This window comes from Cetorhinus maximus, chromosome 22, assembly GCF_964194155.1.
Source record: "Cetorhinus maximus chromosome 22, sCetMax3.hap1.1, whole genome shotgun sequence".
Classification (NCBI taxonomy): domain Eukaryota; kingdom Metazoa; phylum Chordata; class Chondrichthyes; order Lamniformes; family Cetorhinidae; genus Cetorhinus; species Cetorhinus maximus.
The window spans coordinates 9,987,742-10,013,587 of NC_135900.1; positions in this window are offsets into that span (position 1 = coordinate 9,987,742).

A 25,846-nucleotide genomic window follows, 5' to 3' on the forward strand; every position below is an offset into this window, starting at 1 on the left:
CTGTAATGATAAGATGGGATATAGCATCAGTTCACATTTCACCGTGCTGGGCTGTTCAACTATTTATAAGATGAATGATCAGAAATTTCCACTGCTACAGCTGACACACCTGGCTTTACCTAGCAACTGATAAAACAAAAAAAAAAACTGGCAAAGTCAATTGGGAATGGAAGAACAAGCAACTGTGTTTAGGTTTCACCTCGAAAAACCATCATGGAAAATAAAGAAACGGAGGGAAAGGATTTCATCTGTTTATTCCAACTGTTGGCCTGCTGAATTCAACGTTCAACACTTTCAAATGGCTCCTTCTCGAAATTCCACTTTTCAAGCGATAACTTTAAGCAATTGTCAATAAAGTTGTGGGTGGGAAAGATGTTCCTGACCTTGCGCGTCAGAAGATCAGCTCGGGGCACCAAGTGCAACTCACAGACCGTGACCTTAACCGGCTACAAAACAGAATCTCCGATCTGCGTTAGCGGGTCAGTGGGGCTGGGGAATGGGGAACGGAGGGGACTATGAGATTTCCCGACACAGCGATAACATCACACCGTCTTAAAGTTATTAATGCGTGAAAGTAACTGAATCAGTTTAAGGACAGATGATCACTGTAATTCAGCGTCACTGCAGCTCTGGTCATCTGGCCCTAAACAACTCAGTCCTGTTTGTGTTTATAACTCACTCCTGCTCGGTCTTCCCCTTTGTGCTTTGTGGGCCTGGATGTTTGCTGACAAACCGTTCTTAGCCCTGTTTCCTTTCTAAATCTTAACGCCAAGACTCTGTTTAGAGGAGCAACTTGAAATTATATACAGGCTAAGGCGAGCGTGGATTTAAACTTTACATAGGCCTGTGAGGCTCCAATGCACCAAAACAGATGGGCACTCCTGCTTTACGATACAGAACTTAATAACTATAGTATACATAAAAAGTGATGAATGCACAGCATGGAATGTTGCATAGCATGGAACGACCTTGTTTTGCCTCTTATTTACGTACACTTATTTTTAAAAATTCATTTATGGGATGTGGGCTTCACTGGTTAGTCCAGCATTCATTGCCCATCCCTAATTGCCCTTGAGAAGGTGGTGGTGAGCTGCCTTCTTGAACGCTACAGTCCATGTAGTGTAGGTACACCCATCGCGCTGTTAGGGAGGGAGTTCCAGGATTTTAACCCAGTGACAGTGAAGGAACAGTCAGGATGGTGAGTGACTTGGGGGAAACTTCCAGGTGGTGGTGTTCCCGTCTATCTGCTGCCCTTGTCCTTCTAGATGATACAGGGCTGAGTTTGCTGTTGGCAGTTGTCGTTTCCTGTGCCTAGCTTAAAGCCGGGTGGTCTGTCTGGTTTCATGGCTTTTTATTGGCTTGATACAGCTGAGTGAGTGGTTTGCTAGGCCATTTCGGAGTCAACCATATTACTGTGGACCTGGAGTCACACACAAGCCAAACCAAACCAGGTGAGGACATCAGATTCCCTTCCCTAAAGGACATTAATGAACCTGATGGGTTTTTACAACAATCAACAATGGCTCATCATGAAATTTTTTTAAAAATTATTAAATTCAAATTTCACCATCTGCCGTAGTGGGATTCAAACCCGGGTTCCCAGAGCATTACCCTGGGCCTCTGGAATACCAGTCCAGTTGCAATCTAGTTGCAATACCACTCCACCACCACCTCCCCCTTATCCATAAGGGCAGAATAAGCAAGAACAAGCAGGGAATAAGAAAGAAAGACAGACAGTGAGTAGACTTTCCTGCTCCAGTTGACAGCGGCCATGTTTGGCGAGTCTGAGCAGACAATATGGTGAGAGGTCCAGATGTTGGTTTTACGCCATCGTGAAACGAGTTCGCGATTGTCCGCTTCCCCCATCAATAGCGGGCCACATTTCCCATCGCCGCATGCTAGAACCTCATTTTAATACTTCAGCATCTAGTTATAGACCCTGCTCGCCGGAATCAACCCCCCAACTCACCCACGCTGGATCATCCAGGCACGCGTTTGACAACTGTACATGAGCAGCGTGCACCTGGTGAGCTGCACTTTGCTCAGGATTTCGAGGTTTGTTTGCTTACCTTGCTTCGGGCAGCACTCGTGGCCATCAGCGCCAGGCTTCACGGGCAGCACCACATCACTTTTAGAGGGGCTCACCGGCAGGTCTCTACCTACCAGACCAGCCATAAGTCGGGGGGGGGGGCTTTTCAACAGCTGCAGGTCTGGGCCTTGCTTGGGGAAGGGGGAGAAGTGGCCTCAGGCAAGGGACGAGGCTGCAGGGTGAGGGCTGTACATGGGGTAGGGGGGTGTCCCAGGGTGTGTGCGAGGGCACATGTTGATCTGTGAAGGTGGCCTCTAGATGATGAGGGGTGAGGAGGTAGTCTACAGTGGAGATGAGACCAGATGGAGATGTGAGGGTGTGTGTGAGAGAGTGAGTGGTGATGTCCCTTGAGCTGGCAGTGAGTGAGATGCCAGTGAATGTGCAATGGGCTTGTGAGGGTGTGAGTTTAGAGTGATGAGGTGGTTGTCTTGCCCTGACAGCACGGATGAGATCATTCATCCTCTTTCTGCACTGGATGGCCCACCTCTCTGTGCAGTGTTGGCACTGACCACCTCTGCCACCGGAGTGGTGAGATCGCCGGACCTCCTGTGGCCAGAGCTGGGGTGGAGGACATCACGCGGGCCTCCAGAAGACATCCCAGCGACAGGTCATTAAACTCTTCTTGGTTTTCAGGGCCATGTCTTCACTACAGCGGTCCTGGGGCTGTGCACGCATCGAGAACTGTGTGCGTGGCTGCAGTTTAGATATGGCACCCGGTGTGAGGAAATGGTGAGATTTCGGTGTGGCGGGTGATTCAGAGGCTGCCCGCCAGCAAGGACACAGCGTTTCCTGTGGCTGCGTAATTAATGAGGTGGGAAGCGGACGATGTGGCGCGAAAACCCACCATCGCGGCCGGTGGGAAAAATGTCTTTTATCACTTAGTGCAATTCTCCGATGATTCCGCCCAGAGTCGTATTTGTATCTCTTTATGACAACCGGGCATCTCAAAATGCTTTACAGCCAATGAAGTACATTTGAAGTCTCTGTTGTAATGGCAGCTAATTTGCACACGGCAAATTCCCACAAACAGCACCGTGATAACGACCAGATAATTTGTGTTTTATTTTGTTGGTTGAAGGGTAAATGTTGGCCAGGACACCGGGGAGACCCACCCCTGACCCTCTTTGAACTGGTGCCCTGGGATATTTCACACCCAGCCGAGCAGTCAGAGGGGACTTCAGGTTAACATCTCGTCCGGACAGGCAGCGCCTCCAGCAGTGCAGCACTCCCTCAGTACTGTCCTGGAGGGCCTGCCTTGATTTTTGTGCTCAAGCCCTGGAGTGCGACTTGTAGTGAGCAATGTAATGGGAGCCATACTCCAACAAAGAGTCATCAACACCATTGCAGGAGTGGGAGGGGGTTGAGGGGGGGAGGTGGGGGCGGGGGTTGCAGGATGGATTCTGGACAATGCTGGTGAGAAAACAAAAATCATTATAATTGTTGCTAACCTTGATTATGCATGTCAAAATATTCCAAAGTAATTGAATATTATTTTTCATTTCTATTTTTACATTCCCATTGGATCCCTAGTTCTCCCACCTGTTACAGTGACTCCACTTTGGCCAGGAGGATCTCACCATCTGACCATGGAATTCACTGAGGCTGTCATTACTGCTGTCCTATAACTGTCTGGGTTAGATGTATACATTTGGGAGGCGGAAACTCGGGCCAGTTTTTCCCTCGCCTCAGGCTGGATACTCCCTCCACCTGTGTTTGAAAGAGACTTACGTGTCGCTATTTATTTTTAAAATATATTTTTCTTCCACTTGCTCTGTAAGATGCTGACTCACAGTCTGGGTGTCAGCAACTGGCTGATGACTTGCCATTCCTGACAAGCCTAAATAACAAGCTTAATGGGTCAAGTGGGAAGGACATAAGCAAAAAAATCTAAGCTAGATCCAGTCTTCCCGATGCACACATGCGCAAACTCCCATATTCACACACTCTCTCTCACACACATACATACTCACATACACACTCTCTCTCACACACACATTCTCCCATTCACACACTCCCACTAACACACTGCCATAATAGTACACTCACACACTAACAAACTAACATACAGTCACACTCACAAACTAACACACACACACTCGCACTCTCCAATTCACGCACTCACACTAACATACTCCCACTCCCATAATCATACATACACACACACACACAATCACACACACTCACATCCTCCCATTCACTCACTCCCATAATAATACACTCACAAACTAACGTACACACACACAGACACACTCACAAATTAACACACACAAACACTCACACCCTCCCATTCACACACTCACACCAACACACTCCCACTCCCATAATCATTCACTCACACAAACACTCACACACACATATATCCTCCCATTCACATAATCATACACTCACACACTCATGAACTAACACACACACAAACACTCACACCCTTCCATTCACGCACTTCCACTGACACACTCCCACTCCCATAATCATACACTCACACACTCACAAAGTAACACACACAAGCACGCACATTCACAGCTAACACACACACTCACATAATCAAACACTCACAAACTAACAACACACACACACAAGCAGACACACACACACACACACGTAAGGATTTTCCAGTCCATCCAAAATCAATGGACATTTGGCAGCCTCTCCGAATTTTCCCTCCTGCCTGCGATGGGTCCTGCCACAGACAGGACCGGAAAATCCCGGCCATAAACTCATTTATACTTACACAAACACACAAATACAAGCACACAAACTCACACACACATGTACAAACACACACACACGCTCACGCACACACACTCACACATATGCTCATACACACACAAAAACTTTCACTCACACTTTCTCTCACACGTTATCTCACACACAAACACACAGATGCATACACACTCAAACACACACGCTCGCAAACACTGACACATTCACTCACTCACACTCAAATACCCCCACACACATTCTCTTACGCACATACAGATTCACATGCACACTCCCACAATCTCCCTCACACTTTCCAGATTGGAGTCACTGGAAAATGATCAGGAGCAGGAACCTCGACAGCTGGTTTCTTTCCAAGCCCACGTTGCTGAAGGCTCTGACTAGAATCCATTCGGGGTGGGGGGGAAAGAAGTAACAATGGAATGTGGAAAAAGATTTAAATTAGACTTTAAAATCAAACAGTGATGACGCACTTGAGAATACTGTGAATTTATTTTTGCTGATGGGAACATTTAAACAACCTCAAGTGCAGCAATAATTTAAAAATGACGCTGGTTCACCAACATCCTTCTCTTATTTCTGTTTCTGTTGTGATTACTGTGAATAAAACTCTGTTGCTCATTCAGCTTGAAGTTGAAAGTTTTGACCCCGGGTTATTTTTCTACTTTAAAGACGTTATATAACTGCAGGCTGTTCTTGATGAAATTCTGAGGTACTCTCCCTACAAACACTGGAGGACCTCCCTCATCCATCCATAAATGACCAGAATCCACGAGGGGCCAGAGGCCGCTCTCTCCGGCCACTGCAATGCTGTGCGCCGCTGTCATCCCTCCCCCTGACCAGTTTCCGATGCTGTTCGCCAATCCAGTCCTTCTCTGGCCTGGTCTCCCCTTCTCTGATGTTTCACCTTCTATTGCTGCCAACGCCAGACTCTCGGTCCACCTTTCCCAGTGGTCAGGCTTCTTCAATTCCTGCCTCTTCACTTCAGCTAAAAAGCCCACCAGATGCTGGAACTCCGATTTCCCTGAGGACAGGCTCATTGGTCTTTTTTTTCACCCTGTGCGCTGATGCTAAAGACTCTTTGCCAAAGCCACATCTCATGGGCTGGCAATCGGCTTTTCATCATCCTTACGTGGGACCAGCTCTCGCGCCCATACAACACAATTTTCCACACCAGGAATTTTGCAAGTTGTTTTGCAATCTGGAGTTATCCTCCAGCCCTGCAAGCCTCCAAGATACCTTGTGCCTCCATTTCTGGCCTTGAGCGGCCCAGAATTCCCTCACTCCGCCATTGCGATCATACCTTCAGCTGTTGAAGCCCTAAGTTCTGGAATTCACTCCCTGCGCCTCCTCACATCTCTATGCTCCTTATGCTATGCACTCTTAATCCTGAAAAACTTTGTTTCATGATGCTGTTGTGAGGTGGCTTCACTTTTCACTGCAATGAAGGTGCTGTACAAATACAAGTTGCCTTTGAGGAAATAACTCCAGCACTCAAAAGGGCAATTCGCAGCGGTGGTGCATTTATAAAATTACTGATGTGAGTTCTGAAGGTGTGAGGTCAGTGGGACTGGGTGAATCATAGCATCTTGCAGCACAGAAGGAGGCCATTTGGCCCATCAAGCCGGTGCTGGCTTTATGAAGGAGTTATCCAATCGGACTCACGGCTCCATTCTTTTCCACATAGCCTTGCAACCTTTTTTCCTTTTCAAGAATATATCCAATTGTCTTTGTTTTTTTTCTTTATTCTTTCATGGGGTGTGGGCATCGCTGGCAAGGCCAGCATTTGTTGCCCACCTCTAACTGCCCTTGACTAACCTGGCTAGGTCATTTCAGAGGGCATCTTAAGAGTCACATTTGGCCAAACCGGGTAAGGATGTCAGATTTCCTTCCCCTAAAGGACATTAGTGAACCAGATGGGTTTTTACAACCATCGACAATAGTTTCATGGTCACCATTACTGAGACTAACTTTTTTTTTTAAAAATCCAGATTTATTAATTTAGCGCATGGTGGGATTTAAACCTATTAGGCTGGTGTTAATAAGCCAGCAACATTGCCACTACACCACCTTCTCCAAGGTACCATTAACAACAGCTTCTACCAGCTGTTCAGGTAGTGCATTGCAGACCATAACAACACACTGTGACAAAGAAAACTCCCCCTCATCTTCACATCTTCTTCCTTTTGCCAATCATTTTAAATCTGTGCCATAAACCATATTAACTCAGTCAGACTTTTGCAAAAAAAAATCAGGAGCTTTTTTCATCATTTTATCCGGGGCCAGACCATAAATTGCCAAATGTTATTCAACTCCACTTCACAACGCAAGTCGGTGAGATTTGAAGTCATGGCTTTGGCAGTACTAGTCTCACATCATAACCACGAGGCTACTGTACCCCTTTTCAGACGTTTTTGATGCTTTAGTTGATGCATTTTCCAGCACTTTACAGTTATTCTGCTTTCCAAGCCAAAAATATTTTTTCCTGGAAGATTTACAGATACTTAAATAAAAAAAAAGTAGTTCTAAGGAGGTGAATACAGCTTTATAGGGTCAAATTCCTTTTGTTGGAAGTCTAACTTCAAATATGTCATGTTAATGTGTTAGCTGAAACCTTTGCAACACACGCCTACAATAATTCCAGCCAGCAGTGCATTCAACATTCTCAAACAAAACAGATTCACAAACCTTTCAACATGACCGACTGATATGTCGATGCTGATTTAGTCAGAAGGGTGTGGCTTCAAGACCCACTTTAGAGACTTGAGCACAATGGCTTACACTCCCTGTGTAGCACTGACGGAGGCCAGGTTTCAGATGAGACGTTAAACTGAGGCCCCCAAAGCCCCTGTCTGGCGGCCGTAGAAAAATCTTGTGAAGACAAGTCATGTCTTCCTTTAAATAAGAAACTAAACTCATCTGAAATGTCACCTAAACACTCAGGTTGAACGGCATTATTTAATTCACTCTAATGTCTGCGCGTTTGGGTAGATTCTACAAAGGGTGGGTGGATGAATGAGGCACATGTGCTCATCAATGGCAGTGAGGGAGGATGAAATCTGCAGTGGGATTGACACTCTCCCGTCATCCATGCCATTGGGTAAAGATCGCCAACCCATCAAGATCGTGAAATTGTCAACTGCGCACCAGCTTCCTCATGTCAAGAGATGACACGCGTAGTCCCCTCCAGGGACACCAAAAAAACCTCCTGGCGATGGACGAGTGGCACCATTCGGAAAGGAAGGAGTGGGGAAATCAAATGCCAAAGGTCTCCTCCACCCCACCAAGTGCATTGAATATGGACTCACCATCACAAACATACTCTTTCATCAGAAAGATAAATACAATCCAACATGGAAGCATCTCCGATTCAAGCATTGGCACCTCCTGGACTACGACATTGGCCAAGCCCAGGATAGGAAGGATGTGCACACCACTCATGCCATTCAAGGTGAAAATGACTTCTGGACAGACCATATACTTGCGTGCTTCACCATGAGCGTACGCACCCAAACACCAAAGCTCCTCAAAGAAATTCAGAAGATTTAACATACACATTCTCTAGGATATAAAAACAAGGAAAATTCCAGGTGTAACATTCTCCCCATCTTGCTCTCACGGTCTTCAACGATGGCCGTGTGCTTTGGGACAAGATCAAATATGAGACATGCACCAGGTCATTGGGTGTGAATGTTGCAGGCACCAAGACGAGAATGATAAAGAAATAAGCAAAATTCTCAAGCAGAAATGCCAAGCCTTCGTTATATTTCAAAATCACTCTACATCAAAGCAGAAAGGGGAAGAATGCTTAATACTCAAATCCGAAGCCCAGGGAATGTTACGTGGCATTAAGAATAAGTGGTGGGTAAAGAAAGCCAATGAAATCCAATTCTACGCAGAGCGTCCAGATAAGCGCAGTTTCTTCCAGGCCACCAAGTCCATCAATGGACCAAAACCAAATGACCCCTCCGCTCTCCAAGCTAAAGGCGGCCATACTCTCCTCAAAGGTGTTACAGCTATCTAAGACCGTTGGAAGGAGCACTACCAGAAAGTTCTGAATTAGGAGTCAACAGTATAGGAACACAGGACTTAGGAGCAGGAGTAGGCCATTCGGTCCTTCAGGCCTACTCCATCATTCAATAAGATCATGGCTGATCTGGTTATGGTCTCAACTCCACTATCCTGTCTGCCCCCCCCATAATCCTTGACTCCCTTGCCTATCCAAAATCTGTCTAACTCTGCCTTGAATAAATTCAATGATCCAGCCTGCACTGCTTTCTGGGGAAGAGAACTCCACACACTAATGACCCTCCGAGACGAAAAATTTCTCTTCATCTCTGTCTTAAAAGGGAGACCTCTTATTCTTAGCTGTGTCCCCTACAAGAGGAAACATCCTCCTGATGTCCTCCCCATCAAGTCCCCTCAGAATCTTATATCTTTCACTAAGGCCACCTCTCATTCTTCTAAACTCCAATGGGTATAGGCCCAACCTGTTCAACCTTTCTTCATAAGATAAGCCTCTCATCCAGGAATGTGTTGAAAAGTGTCCGACAAAACAATCAAAACAATCCCTCATCAGCTTGAGAGATCAAATTTTGGTTTGCTGCGAATACTTGCCTATCCAACAGATGAAGAATACCAAGTTGTGTGGTCCGGACAACATTCCTGCAGAGATCCATAACACAGGTGACCAGGAACTCTCGCAAACTCTTGGAAATTTTTACAAAAATCTGGGAAGATGCGGTACGACCTACAGGGCATTGGTGAGACCACATCTTGAATACTGTGTGCAGTTTTGGTCTCCTTATTTAAGGAAGGATGTAAAAGCATTAGAGGTTCAGAGGAGGTTTACTAGATTGATACCTGGAATGAGTCAGTTGTCTTATGAGGAAAGGTTGCACAGACTTGGCTTGTTTCCACTGGAGTTTAGAAGAGTGAGGGGTGATTTGATTGAAGTATATAAGATCCTGAACGGTGTTGACAAGGTGGACGCAGAAATGATGCTTCCTCTTGTGGGTGAGTCCAGAATCAGGGGGCACTGTTTTAAAATTAGGGGGCGCCCTTTTAGGACAGAGATGAGGAAAATGTTTTCTCTCAGAGGGTTGTGCGACTCTGGAACTCTCTGCCTTGGAAGACAGTGGAGGCGGGTTCATTGAATATCTTTAAGACGGAGGTAGAAAGATTCTTGTTAGGCAAGGAGTCAAAGGTTATCGGGGGTAGATGGAATTGTGGAATTAGTAATGCAAATAGATCAGCCATGATTTATTGAATGGCAGAGCAGGCTCGAGGGGCCAAGTAGCCTACTTCTGCTCCTATTTCGTAAGTTTATATGTTCATATGTTCCTCTTGCCTTTCTCAATGCCATCATTGTTTCATTTTTCAAGAATGGTGATAAATCAATTTGTGGGAACTATAGAGGCAAATTCCTTCAGTCCACTGTGGGGAAGGTACTTACACAAATCCTTCTGAACCACCTTCTACCCATCAGTAAAACACCTTCCAGAGACCCAGTGTGGTTTCTGGCCACCTAGTGGAACCATTATATGATCTTTGTCACTTGACAACTCCAAGCAAAGTGCCTGGAACAACACAAAGAGTTCTACATAGCCTTTATTGATCTGTCAAAGCCTTTGACTCCATTAACCATTCTTATCTCTCCAATCGTAGCCAGGGAGTCACCTGCAATGGCTTCTCTTGTTGCTCCTGCATCACAGCTTCCGGTCTCCCTCTATAATCTATCCTTGGGCCCCTCCTAGGTCTCATCTGTATGCTGTAACTCAGTGACATCACCTGAAAAGCTCAATGTTAGTTTTCACATGTATGCTACCTCACCACCACCTCTCTCAAGTCCTCCGCTGCTACTAAATTATCAAACTACTTCTCTGACATCCAGTACTGGATGAGTGGAAATTTCCTCCAATTAAATGTTGGGAAAACTGAAGCCATTGTGTTTGCTCCCCACTCCAACATTCATTCCCCAGCTACTGTTCTTAATAGTCCAAGATTAAGCATGCCTTTTTGCAACCTTGGTAACACATTTGACACTGAGATGAGCTTTTGGCCTCATATTCATGTCACCCCTGAGACGGCCTATTTCCACCTTGGTAACATTGCCCAACTCCACCCTGTCACAGCTCATCTGCTGCTGAAACCTTCATTCATGCTTTTGTTACCTCCAGAATTGACTGTTCTAATATGTTGCTGGCTGGTCTCCCACAATCCAACCTCCACAAACTTCAGGTCATATAAAACTCTGCTGCCAGTGTCTTAACTCACGCCAAGTCTACCCATCACCTCACTGCGTGCTGACCTTGGATCCCAGTCAAGCAACGGGTCGATTTTAAAATTCTCACCCTTGTTTTCAAATCCTTCCGTTGCCTCGCCCCTCCTCCCTATCTCTGAAATCTCCTCCAGCCCCACAATCATCCAAGATATCTGCACTCCTCAAATTCTGACCTCTAGAAATCCCTGATTTTAATCATTCCACCATTAGTGGCCGCACCTTCTGTTGCCTGAGCCCTAAGCTCTGTAATTCCCTCCCTACGCCTCTCCAGCTCTCTATCTCGCTTCCCTTCTTTAAGACACCCCTTAAAACCTACCTCTTTGACCAAGCTTTTGGTCATCTGACCTCATATCTCCTTATGTGTCTCAGTGTTGTATTTTGTTTCATAACACTCCTGTGAAACACTTAGGGGTGTTTTATTACACCAAAGATGCTATATAAAGACAAGTTGTTAATGTTGGTTGAGGGATAGATAATGAGTAGAACACCATGGGTAAATCCCCTGCTCCTCTTTGAAGTAATGTCACAGGGTGTTTTACATCCACTCTAGAGATCTGACGTGGCCTTAGTTTAACAGCTCATCTGAAAAACGACACCTCCAATTGTGCAACACTCACCCGGTACTGCCTGGCTATTTGGGGACAATATTTATTTGCTTCTTACAGTTAATTTGTGATTAAAATATTTCATGATCAAAGTTGGACAAAGTAAGTGAAGGCATGCCAAGGAGATCAGCCAACACATATCAGTTTCAATGATCTCGCTGCCAATATCCTCAGATCCCTCCTGTGTAGTGTCCTGTAGTCTGGAGCCATTTCATTTCTATTTGCCCTCCCTGGTCTTGCTACCCTGCATTCGTCCACATAAAAAGCATTTGCCACTATTAGCAAACCTTCCCAAATGCCTTTGTATTTCATCTTCCTCTTCCCTCGCACTAAACCTCCCCCTGCCCAGTTTGGTGTCACAGGAAGTTTAGCCCAATGTGCTTCTGTTCCTGCCTTAAAGCGGTTATATACACTGGGGGACATCAGTGGTCCCCAGCACTGATCCCACCAATGTCCCTTCTACTGTGCCAAGGCAACACCCCTCATAACAACCTTTGCTCTCTATGGCTTAGCCAATTATCAGTCCACCTCAGCAGCTTGCCTCATATTCCATGCCTTTCTCCCAGGTGAGCTGCTTGCTAATGTCAGAGGCCTTGTTGAAATCTAAATATATCACAGCTGCAGATGTTCCATTGTCAACAAAGCCATCCTCAAAGAATATCAGTAAATTTGTCAGGCACAACCTCCTCCTCAAACTATCTAGATGAATCCCTCTCACCATACTGTACCAAATGACTTTAGTCTCTCTTACCTATCTAAGTAATTCCCCTTACCATACTATATCTTACCATATCTAGTGACTGTCTCTTACCATGTTAAACCTATCTAGGTGAGTCCATCTCACCATCATGTATCTATCTAGATCATTCATTATCCCCTCTTTCAGTTTGTGTTCCAATACTTTACCTACAATAGATGTTAGCCTTGATAGATATGATGGCCTCTGCATCGTTGTTCCAAACATCATCCACTATCCTTCCGTGTTTTTACCCTCTAACAGTGCAGTCCAGGTCAGTTTTGTTAACTCACCCCTCTTCCCAAGAGCATAAAACATTCCAGAACCAAGGAGGGGACATGGATCATTAAGATAAGATCAGCAGACTTAATTTAATTGAATGGTGGAACAGGCTCGAGGGGCTGAATGGCCTCCTCCTATTCCTATGATCCCCCCCACCAGTATCGACCTTGTTAAAATTGAGTGGTCCTATTCTTGCCCAATGCAAGCCTAACCTTGTCAGGGAGTTCTCTACTGTCACCCGGTTGTTAATTAATATTAGGTCTGATAGGAAGAGGCAGAAAGCGTGATTCCTGTCAGCCTGATAGAAGCATGTTTCCACTTGGTCCATCAGGGGCTAGTGTGTGAAAATCAAATAAAAAAGAGCTTATATTTTACACCAAAATAAAAGCAAAATACAGCAGATGCTGGGCATCTGAAATAATAACAGCAAGTGCTGGAAGAACTCAGCAGGTCTGGCAGCATCTGTGCAGAGAGAAACAGAGTTAACGTTTCAAGTCCGGAACTGTTCTGAAGAAGAGTCATGCTGGACTTGAAACGTTAACTATCTCTTCACAGGGGCTGCCAGACTTGCTGGGCTTTTCCAGCATTTCTTGCTTTTATTTCATATTTTACAACATCTCTTCAGAGTGTCCCTTCACGTTTAATAAGCTACTTTTCTGACCCATTCTGAGGGCAGCCGATTTGCAATCAACAAGACCCCACGGGCAGCCAATGAGATGAATGATTACAGTAGCTAATCTGGCTTTATAAAGTCAGATCCAAAAGGCAGCACCCTCTCAGTACTATGAAGTATGGGCCAGAGGACCGAATGGGTTGTAAATCCTTCACATACTGAAGTGGGAGCCTAAGTTATTTGATTAAATACTGGACAAGGTCTTGAACCTAACAATTTGCTGCCCGAGGGAGGAAGGATATTACTAACTGAGCTAACCTGGCATGTCTAACTGAGCGCTGACACATGTTATCTTACCTGGAGAGAGTTGCATGGAAGCAAGCGACCAGATATTAAAATGAGAGAGATGGAATTGGAGTAAAGATATTGGTGGTTGCTGAAAAATGACATCCCTTCAAAAGGGAGAGAAGTGGACAAAGCAAATCATTTAACTTGCAAAATACCCATTTTATTTCCAAACATGAAAGGCTAGGGTTGATGAATTGTAAATGCATTATCCATGAATGCACAGGGAACTAATTGTGACTTGAATCTAATGGATAATTAATCTTTGAAAGTATGTCCCTAAAGGGTCTTTTACTGTATTCCTCTTAAATTATTAAGCATCTTCGGAGTCCACGAGCCACTGAGAAGGAGCTTACAAAGGGTTCTTTTGTGTCTGCCTGCCTACAAACATCTTGAAAATATAGTGTCACAATCACCTGATAAACATAACATCAATTAGCGTAATATTTCGATTGACTGAACAACAAATGGAACATGGTTGTAAATTTGACACAGGAATAACAGCCTTGTGAAAATATGCTGCAGCCCTTGCATGAACGCTGAATTAGATCATTCTGTTCCTGAATCCCTTCACGGTTCATGGCACTGAACTACATTTTCTGCTTGGCAATAGGGGGAAACCTGTCGTAGCAGCGTCAGCTGTCCCTCGATTCGAGGATGACACCTACCCAGGGTCGCGGGTTTCTGCCATGGGTCTTCGTGTGACCGAACGTGCCGATTCTCAACCCCGCCGGTCTTTGGGCATACGGGGCTGAATGCCCCCACGAGGTAGTGGGATCTGGAGTGCAAGATTTGTTTCATTTTCTTTCCTTCTCTGTCGCCGCTGTGCCTCATCATTAAGACATTGTGACTTAAAGTGTGACGCAGCTTGACGGACAAGTTGTCGTCATTTTGAACGATTGGTAGCGAGCTCCTCCCAGTCACTGACGTCAATGCTATTGTGCTTCAAGGAGAGCTTCAGAGTGTCTTGGAAATGTTTTCTTTGCCCTTCCCTGGAATGTTGATCATTTGAGAGATGAGAAAACAGGAGCTGGCTGAGTGGGGGTGGGGGCGGTTATTTATCGGCCACCCGGACATTGTGGCTTGTCCATCATAGTTGATTTTACGGGAGTTTTCCTGAATGCTTGTGCAGCTGGCTTCAAGAAGGCCACCAACATTTGTTCGACAGTTCTCCCATTGAATCCGGAGGATGCGGCAGAGACATTGCTGACGGAATTTCCCTAGCACGCGTACGTGTCACTGATACACAGTCCAGGGTCTCACTGCAGCACAGCCACTGATGATGGTGGCAATCTTGGTTACAATACTGAGCAGCAGATGATGTGTCATGAGTTTCTCATTTGGACAGTTCTGGCCGTGCATCCAAGATCCTATTCCCAGATGGTAAAACCAGCTCTGTGGACACGAGGGTCACTGTCAGCTTTTCCTATCTAGTAGAAGGTGTGTCCCCACCTCCTTCATCTGTCCTTCCTCAGGAAAGGGAGTCTCACAGAGAGCGGCAACTTCAACTTGGAGTCTTGATAGCTCACTTGATATGATTACAGTTCTTCTTTCGGGATGGTCACTCTTGAGATTATCCATGAGTGTTTCTAACATTCCAAGTCACAAAATGTAAAAGTTTTATTTATTTGACCACAAAGACTTTGATCCCACAGGGTTTGGTTCCCCAGCCAGGAGAAAGTGGGACAGACTACTTTTTAGGGCACCTTTTCTCACCACCCCCCACCCGAGTCCCTATTTGGGGTCAGCAGAGGGTATCCTGAAGAGGACTGCTCAGTCACAGATGCTGCTGCCCAAAAACACCTCTATCCCAACACTGTCGTCTATGTGCCAATTCTTGACTAAAGTCTCCCAGGTTCACAGCCTTGTACCCATCGCCAATTCTCCATCGCCACAGGACTTAGTGAGTGGATGCTGGTAGAAGCCTGTGCCTGAATTTGTTTAACTTAGGGACCTTGTGATGCCGTCATTACCCACACAACCTCGAAGGGTCGGCAGTCTGATTTTGGTGACATGTCAAACCACGATGACTGGGACCACCTTGCTGTTGCAGCCTGTGAGACGCATTAGTCTTCCTTCGCCTGTTCTGCCTCTGAGGGCTTTTTGGACCGCACTCTGTTTGGCACCTCCCCCCAACCTTGCCACCATGGGTGACCCTACCAGGAACCAGGAGCACCCAATGGCATCGCTCAGGTGATCATCAGAGCCCACAAGCCTCTCCACCAAGTGATCCACAGAGGGGAACCTGTAATGTAGGAACAAACTCAGACTCCATCCTTTATAGAGTAGCAAGCTACTGCTGCAATATTATAGTCTTGGCCATCTCACCATTTAGAGATGCTTCTGAATCATAGTGTAATGGGCTAAGAAAGTCCTATAACTTTGGAATAGTTATTATTATTTGTAAAAGTTGTTACAAGGGCCCATGAGAGAAACTGCAAAGCCAGTAGGATATTTCAATATAGTTCATATCATTGTCATTAATAGGGCCTCTCTGTACCCAGAGAGTGGTCAGAAGCACAGAGTGATAGAATTATACAGCACAGCATAAGGCTATTCGGTCCTTTGTGTCTATATTACCCACTTTGTGGAGTTAACCAATTAGTCCCACTCTCTTGCTCTTTCCCCATTAGCCCTGAATAAATTTCCCTTCCAGTATTTATCCAATTCCCTTTCAAAAGTTGCCACCCGTCAGCAATGCCATGCCCTGGGTCAGCAACTGGACCAGCGGTGCCAAAAAAAATGAGGCCTGATGTTAGTGAGACACGATCGTGTTGGCATTTGACCATTGCAACTACCAAGATGTAGCTTTTGTAAAGTGAATGTGGAGCCGACTGCCTCACGGAGCAAAACCGGAGGCGAATATCATAGATATATTTAAGGGGAAACAGGATAAACATATGTGATAGAAAGGCTATGCTGACAGAGTGGGATGAAGTAGGGTGGGTGAAGGCTTGTGCAAGCACAAACAGAAGCCTGTTGGGCCAAATGACCTGTTTCTGTGCTATAGAGAAAGAATTAACAATGCAATTCTTAACATCCCACTCACTGACTTATACCACAGTGAAAGGGATATTGATTGCTATACATATAGCCCATCCCATTTTACAAAGGTCACACTTTCCAACATTCTCCCTCCACGCCTGTTTAGTACTTTCCTCTCACGCTTATCTCCACTATTCCAAAGCAGTTGATAATCATCCCTCAATATCTTTAGCAAAATTAAAACAGGTCTTGCTTGCAGTGAAATAGACTTGGTAGTTGGCACAGCTTCTGATTGCAGCAATGTGAGTGCCTGTGAGTTTGTGTGTGAGTATGAGTGTGAGTGTGTGTGACTGAGTGTGTGTGTGGGTATGAGTGTGTATGTGTTTGTGTGTGTGAGTGGGTATGAGTGTGTGTGTGGGTATGAGTGTGTGTGTGTGAGTGGAAGTGTGTGTGTGTGTATATGTGTAACTGTGAGTCTGTGTGTGTGTGTGCAAGTGTATGTGATTGTGTGTGTGCAAGTGTGTGCAAATGTGTGTATGTGTGAGTGTAAGTGTGTGCTTATGTATGTATGTGTGTGTGAATGTGTGTGTGTGAGTATAAGTGTGTGAATGTGTGTGTGTGTGTTTTGCCATGAAGATAAACCCTTCCCCCCTGCATTTGACAATGAAATCATCCTCCGGCAAGGGTTTTGCTCCCACGTGCTCCACTTAGAGGTCATGTGTCATTAGGAATTTCTCTCTTGCGAGCAGGATCTTCCTGCTGACTGACATGTGCAGTGGGAGAGGAGTCTGTTGAGTCAGGTCAAATAACAGCTGCAACCAAACTAGCTCCACCACCATTTTAAAAATAAACAAGCTAAAGGCGTGAGTCTTCAAGCAGATAGATGTATTTTTGTGTTGATTCCGCTGCCATGCCCATCCAAAAATAATAGTTAGTGTAAACACTGTAGAGTACAGGAGCCTGCTGTGCCTTTATCATATTATAACCAGGCTGCTGTGCTGCAGCAGGGTGGATCAAAAGAATCTGTCAATGTGATTCTTTTTGAACTTGCAGGTATATAAAGATGGCTTAGACAGAAATAGCACCTTGAGAAAATCCAAATCCTGTGCAAGTATAAATGAAAGGGAGTGTCACCCCGATTATGTTGTGTACACTTTTTGTGTTATCGGAAATTCATAAACAGTTGCATGTTTTCATCGCTGGCAGTAATTTAACAGATAATTATAACCAGGGATGACTGTACCTTCACAGGCAATTGATGAAGCACAAATCATGAGTAATGAGTGCATTTGTCGGCTCATTTAACACTTTTCCACGGATGTTCTGACTTGATCTCATCCTTGAATCATTTGCTGGGGACTGGGGAGGTGGTGGGGGGTGGTTGTGGTCAGACTGATGTCACAGTCTGCTGCTCCCAATGCGGTCTCCTCTCCATTGGAGAGACCAAACGCAGACTGGGTGACCGCTTTGCGGAACACCTTCGGTCTGTCCGCAAGCATGACCCAGACCTCCCTGTCGCTTGCCATTTCAACACTCCACCCTGCTCTCATGCCCACGTGTCCGCCCTTGGCCTGCTGCAATGTTCCAGTGAAGCTCAACGCAAACTGGAGGAACAGCAGCTCATCTTCCGACTAGGCACTTTACAGCCTTCCGGACTGAATATTGAGTTCAACAATTTTAGATCATGAACTCTCTCCTCCATCCCCACCCCCTTTCCGATCCCCCTTTTTTCCAATAATTTATATAGATTTTTCTTTTCCCACCTATTTCCATTATTTTTAAATGTATCCATTGTTTTATCTCTACTTTTTAGCCTATTTCAATCCCTTCCCCCCACCCCACCCCCACTAGGGCTATCTGTCCCTTAATTAGCACATTCCTTAGATAATATCACCAGCTTCAACACCTCTTTGTCCTTTTGTCTATGACATCTTTTGGTTATCTCCACCTATCACTGGCCCTCTATCTAGCTCTACTTGTCCCACCACCCCCCCCCCTTAAACCAGCTTATATTTCACCTCTTTTCTATTTTTCCTTAGTTCTGTTGAAGGGTCATTCGGACTCGAAACGTTAACTGTGTTCCTCTCCGCAGATGCTGCCAGACCTGCTGAGTTTTCCCGGGTATTTTTGTTTTTCTTTTGGATTTCCAGCATCCGCAGTTTTTTTGCTTTTATCAGAGTCCTCTTCATTGCCACCTCTCCCAACCCCCAACAACCCCCGGCGCTTGAAGCGTAAGTGTGGGTTGCATCTGTTAACAGACTATTAAAGCACAATTATCGAGCACTGTCATGCCAGAAAACCATGGCCCGCTCTGAAACCTATCAGTGCTACAAGTCGTTAGGTGTCACGTCTCATAAAAGAAAGCAACAGTAAGTGCAAGATGCTCCGACTACAAATGGAAGTAAAACAACAACAGAAAATGCTGGAAAAACTCAGCAGGCCTAAGAGCACCTGCGGTCAGAGAAACAGAGTTAACGTTCTGACACGGACTCGAAACGTTAACTCTGTTCCTCTCGCCCCAGATGCTGCCAGACCTGCTGAGCTCTTCCAGCATTTTCTGCTGCTGTTTCAGGTATCCAGCATCCGCAGTATTTTGCTTTTATTTTATACAAATGGAAGTGATTTGCATTGCTGTTGCCAAGGGAATATCTAACGAAGGACCAAAAACATTTCGCATATGTTTAAAAAAAAACTTACGTTTACATTAACACCTTTCATGGCCGCAGGAATTCCCAAATCACTTTACCACCCAATGAAGTACTTTCTTCAGTGTAGTCACCATTGGAAACGTGATGGCAAAAGATGATGCAAAAAAGGAGAGGGAAAAATTAGAATATGAGAGTAAACTAGCAAGAGATATAAAGCTTCTACAAGTATATAAAAAGGAGAAGAGTTGCTAAAGTGAGTGTTGGTCCCTTAGACGGTGTAACAGGGAAATTAATCATGGGAAACATCAAAAAATGGCTGAGACTTTGACCGAGTATTCCATATCCAGCTTCACAGGAGAAGGCACAAAAAGCACCTCAAAAATCAAGAGACGAAAGGGAGGGAGGAACTCAAACCAATCAGAATCACTAGAGAAAAAGTGTTAGGAAAACTGGTAGGACTAAAGGCTGACCAAGTTCTTGCATCCTAGGGTTTTCAAAGAGGGGGCTACAGATATAGTAGATCTATTGGTTGTCACCTTTGATTCTGTGCTTCTGTGAATCTGGAAAGGCCCCAGCAGACTGGAAAACCGCAAGTGTAACACCCCAAAAGGAGGGAGATAGAAATAAGGGGCAGGATTTTCACCTCGTCGGGCGGGCATGGCAGGAGGGTCCAGGAGCGGCCGCAGAACAGACCGCCACCCGCGATCAGGCCCCAACCGTGATTTCACGTGGGTGGGCCAACTAACGGGCAGCCAGCGTGAAATGTCTGCTGGTAACCTCAGCGCTGCTGGGGTTGGGTGGCGGGGGGGTGGGGGGTGGTGGAGGGGGTGGAGGGGGGAGGAGGGCGAGTGCAGAAGTCAGCACATGCGCGTGGTGTTGCGCTCAGTGAAAGCTCCCTGAAAGCACAAAGCTGCCTCAGGGAGCTGAAGATTTTTCACCTTAAAAAATAAAATTTTCCAAAAAAAAAGGAAAACATGTCCCCTCATGTGACTCTGACACATGAGCAGGGACACTTTTTTTCATTCTTCATGGGATTTGGGCGTCGCTGGCTAGGCCAGCATTTATTGCCCATCCCTAATTGCCCTTGTTCAGAGGGCAGTTAAGAGTCAACCACATTGCTGTGGGTCTGGAGTCACATGTAGGCCAGACCAGGTAAGGATGGCAGATTTCCTTCCCTAAAGGACATGAGTGAACCAGATGGGTTTTTACAACAATCGACAATGGTTTCATGGTCATCGTCAGACTTTGAATTCCAGATTTTTTATTGGATTCAAATGTCACCATCCACCATGGTGGGATTAGAACCCAGGGCCCATAAGACCATAAGACCATAAGACATAGGAGCAGAAATTAGGCCAATTGGCCTATCGAGTCTGCTCCGCCATTCAATCATGGCTGATAAGTTTCTCAACCCCATTCTCCCGCCTTCTCCCCGTAACCTTTGATCCCCTTACCAATCAAGAACCTATCTATCTCGGTCTTAAATACACTCAATGACCTGGCCTCCACAGCCTTCTGTGGCAATGAATTCCATAGATTCACCACTCTCTGGCTAAAGAAGTTTCTCCTCATCTCTGTTCTAAAAGGCCTTCCCTTTACTCTGAGGCTGTGCCCTCGGGTCCCAGTCTCTCCTACTAATGGAAACATCTTCCCCACGTCCACTCTATCCAGGCCTTTCAGTATTCTAACTGAATAGGCCCCACAGCATTACCCTGGGTCTCTGGGATACTAGTCCAGCGACAATACTACTATGCCACCGCCTCCCCCAAAACTGACTTCTAAAAACTTTTATTTTGTTTTTAATTAACATGGTAAACCTCGCCCTGCCTGTGATGAGGTTTCCTCAAAAATCCAAAGGCCGCTTGGTCTATTCGCCCGCCCGCCAGTCGTAAGGTTGGACGGGCAGGGAAAGGTTCTATTTAATTAATTAGTTAATGGGCTTAGCCACTCTCTTAATTGTCGGTGGGCAAGCTGCCAACTCATGCGCACGCCCACTGACTGAAATATCGTGTGAATGCGCGATGACAAAGGACGCTCGCCCAGCATCATCCCGCACTCATTTTTCCCCCATTCACGTCGGGCTCATCCCGCCTGACAAGGGAAAAATTCTGCCCAAGGAAACTATAGGCAAGTTAGTCTCTAACATCTGGGAAATTTCTAGAATCTATATTATTTAAAAAATGTAGCAGCAGGACATTTGGAAAATCCTAATACAAATCAGGCAGAGTCAACATGGTTTTGTGAAAGGGAAATCTTGTTTGACAAATTTATTAGACTTCTTTGAGGATGCGCCAAGCAGGGTGGATAAAGGGGAACTAGTAGATGTGGGGCTGAATTTTATGCTCACAATGTGGGATTGTTGCTGTCCCACGCACGCTTAACACCAGCGTCATAACATTGGGGGGCACAAAGTTGGCATCAACCCGCCAGTTGGCCATAATACGAAGAGGAGGGTGAGCCGCACCAGGCAGCTGTGTAAACCGGCCCACGGGAGGGTCTGGATGACTGGGAGACAAGACATGATTCTTAAAAGATTTCAATAGCTGAGTGCCTCCAGCTCAATAACACCTTCCTGGCCCCTGACATCTCCTGTCAGCTCGCTGTCATAATCAGCAGGGCTGCGTAAGGACAACATGAATCACCACACAATGTTGAGCAAAGATGCCCACATGATGACAAACTCCCATAACAACAGCTAAGAAGCTAATTCAAATCCATCACATCACACAGAGATAATGGACGAATGCAGCCGGAGGCTCATGTGAAAATTAACTAATTTATGTTCACAATGAATCAAAACATTGTTCAAATTTCGCAAATAAGAAAGGCACCCATGTGTGACTGATGTGGTGTTTCCTTGATTCTCCTCTGGGTGCCGCGGCATGGTTCTCCCCCCTCACTGCCGGTTGTGCTATAGACAGGCTGGTGACCCTTATGCCCCTTTGCCTGGGATGACTTTGGTAGGTGTCCTCTGGTCACCTGAGGCCATGAGGGGCCCAGCGTGCTGGGGGGGATCTCCTACACAGTGGCAGGAGGCCCATCTGTTGCCATGGCACCTTGGAGGCAACTGTGCCAATGGCAGAGGAGCGACGGAGAGGCTGTCCCCATCAGTTGCACCCTGAGAGGTGCCACCCGATGATGTCAGCAACGGCCCATCCATCGGCATGAGGCACATTTGGCCTTCCCTAAATTTCTGAGAGGGACCAAAACCTGGATGTTACTCCAGGCCCCTCCACCCCTCTCGCCCTGGCTCTAGGCGTTGGAGTGCAGGTCAGTGAGCTGCTGGGTTTGGCCATCCATTTCAGTTGCCAGTTTGTCAACGGAGGGAGCCATGCATTCTGTAGAGTGGGTGATCGCAGGGCTCATGGTCTGGGTGGGCTCCTCCGCTGTCTGTGCCAAAACGTGCAACCCCCCTGGTATCTCTACCACATCTCCGCAAGCTTATTCTGTACGACCAACATCCGCTGCCAGACGGATGACTCTAGAGGCTCGTCATCAACCTGGGACTCAACATCTAGGTCACTTCCAGCGTTCCTCTGAGTGCCAGAGACCTGCTCCATCTCAGTCTCCTACAGCTGGTCTTGTGGCTATGATGTGCTCTCACCATTGTGCCTATCCATTACAGCTGGAACTCGCATACCCACGATGGTGTGTATCTGCGCCCACAATCTGAGACTGATAGATTTTTGTAATCCAAAGGTATTTAAGTATATGGAGCACAGGCTGGTAGATGGATCTAGTTCATAGATCAGCCATGATCTCATTGAATGGCAGAGCAGGCTTGAGGGGCTAAATGCCCTCCCTGTGATCAGGAGAAGAATTTACGTCAAAATGACTTGGGTCAGATTTATTGTGTGTAAATAGGAGTAGTGATTGTTGCAAAAGCTGCTGTAAAATGGGAGCAAGGGTGGGGTCTGGGGGCAGGGGGTGGTGGTGGAGGTGGGGGTACTTGGGAAATAGAAAACACCCTTCAAAAAGCCAGTTCACCTGAAGGCTGCAGCAGGCGTGGGGGCAGTGCCAGCAAGCTTAACTGAGCGGGGTAAGTCTTGACTTTGTGCAATGATGGAACATAGATGGCAACTATTCCGCAGCAGGTTCTACAACTCGCTCTGCTTTATTACCATTGATTTTCTGGGGTTGAATTCAATTGAGGCAATGGGAATTCACAGCGACGGAAACTCCCTCAGGGTTGAGCTCTGTGAGAGATGTGCAGGTTTCATGTTTATGAGGGACGCTGATTGTCCATGACTTTGGGAACTTAATGAACTACGTAAAAAGCAGGCAAGCATGGAACACTGGTGACAGCTGCTACAGACGGCTGACATGTGTAAGGAAGTTTTCCCATCACAATCTGTGAGAGCTCCCTCGAACACTTCCAGTTTAATTTCATTTTAACACTTGCCAGATTTCTCCTGAATTTCATCTGGTCATGGCTTTTATGGAAAAAAAAACACTTTTTAAATACACAGGTTCGTAGTAGGTTTTGAAAGGTTTTATCTACAAACTGTGAACGAGCATACCTGGAGTAGTCAATGCACAGGATGCTCTTCACATTTAACACATATTCACCCTTATTCCTTTAAATAAATGGCACTCCAAGATTCATAGAATCATAGACATTTATAGCCTGGAAGAAGGCCATTCAGCCCATCATATCCACACCGGCTGATGAGTAACTATCCAGCTGAATCTAACTTTCCAGCTCTTAGAACCATAGAAAAATTACAGCACAGAAGGAGGCCATTTGGCCCATCTTGTCCATGCCAGCCCGAGGACACCCAGGTGCCCTTTCTAATCCCACCTTCCTGCACCCGGCCCATAGCCCTGCAACTTACAGCACTTAAGGTGCAGATCCAGGTACTTTTTAAAAGAGTTTAGAGTTTCTGCCTCTACCACCAACTTGGGCAGCGAATTCCACACACCCACTACCCTCTGCGTAAAAAAGTTCTTCCTCATGTCCCCCCTACACCTTCTGCCACTTATCTTGAATCTATGTCCCCTGGTTCTAGAATTCTCCACCAAGGGAAACAATTTTATCCTGTCCACTCTATCTATTCCCCTCATAATTTTGTACACCTCAATCAAGTCACCTCTCAGCCTTCTTTGCTCTAAGGAAAATAACCCCAACCTATCCAATCTCTCCTCGTAGCTACACTTTTCTAACCCTGGCAACATTCTTGTAAACCTCCTCAGCACTCTCTCCAGAGCTATTACGTCCTTCCTGTAATGTGGTGACCAGAACTGCACACAATACTCCAGTTGTGGCCTCACCAGTGTTTTATACAATTCCAACATTATATCCTTACTTTTATATTCTATACCTCTGCCAAGGAAGAAGAGCATTCCATATGCCTTCTTTACAACCTTGTCTACTTGAACTGCTGCCTTCAGGGACCTGTGTACTTGTACGCCAAGATCTCTCACTTCATCTACCCCTCTTAGTATATTCCCATTTATTGTGTAATCCCTGTAACTGTTTGACCTCCCTAAATGTATGGCCTCATACTTCTCTATATTAAAATCCATCTGCCACTTTACCGCCCACTCCACCAACCCATCTATATCGTTTTGGAGATTATGGCTATCCTCTACACTATCCACTACTCGGCCAATCTTTGTGTCATCTGCAAATTTCCCAATCGTGCCCCCCACGTTCACATCCAAATCGTTAATATATAACACAAACAGCAAGGGTCCCAACACCAAGCCCTGTGGAACACCACTTGAGACAACTTTCCATTCGCAAGGGCATCCATTGACCATTACCCTTTGTTTCCTGTTACAAAGCTAACCTTTTATCCAGTTTGCCACATTACCCTGAATCCGATGGGCTTTTACTTTCCTGGCCAACCTACCATGTGGGACCTTGTCAAATGCCTTGCTACGTTTTATCCATAACTTTGAAGGTTATGGCATTTCAAGTGCACCAAATACTTTTCAAATGTGATGAGGGTTTCTGTCTCCACCACCCTTTCACAGTGAGCTCCAGATTCCCCACCACCCTCTGGGTGAAAAATTTACTCCTCCGGAGGTTCCCAGCATCACAGATGCCAGTCTTCAGCCAATTTGATTCACTCCACGTGTTATCAAGAAACGGCTGAAGGCACTGGATACTGCAAAGGCTATGGGCTCTGACAATATTCCAGCAATAGTACTGAAGACTTGTATTCCAGAACTAGCCAAGCTGTTCCAGTGCAGCTACAACACTGGCATCTACCTGGCAATGTGGAAAATTGCCCACGTATGTCCTGTACACAAAAAGCAGGACAAATCCAATCCAGCTAATTACCGCCCCATCAGTCTACCTCGATCATCAGTAAAGTAATGGAAGGGGTCATCAGCAGTGCTATCAAGCAGCACTTCCTTAGCAATAACCTGCTCACTGACACTCAGTTTGGGTTCCGCCAGGATCACTCAGCTCCTGACCTCATTACAGCCTTAGTTCAAAAATGGAAAAAAGATCGGAATTCTAGAGGTGAGTGAGGGTGACTGTCCTTGACATCAAGGCAGCATTTGACTAAGTATAGCATCAAGGAGCCCTT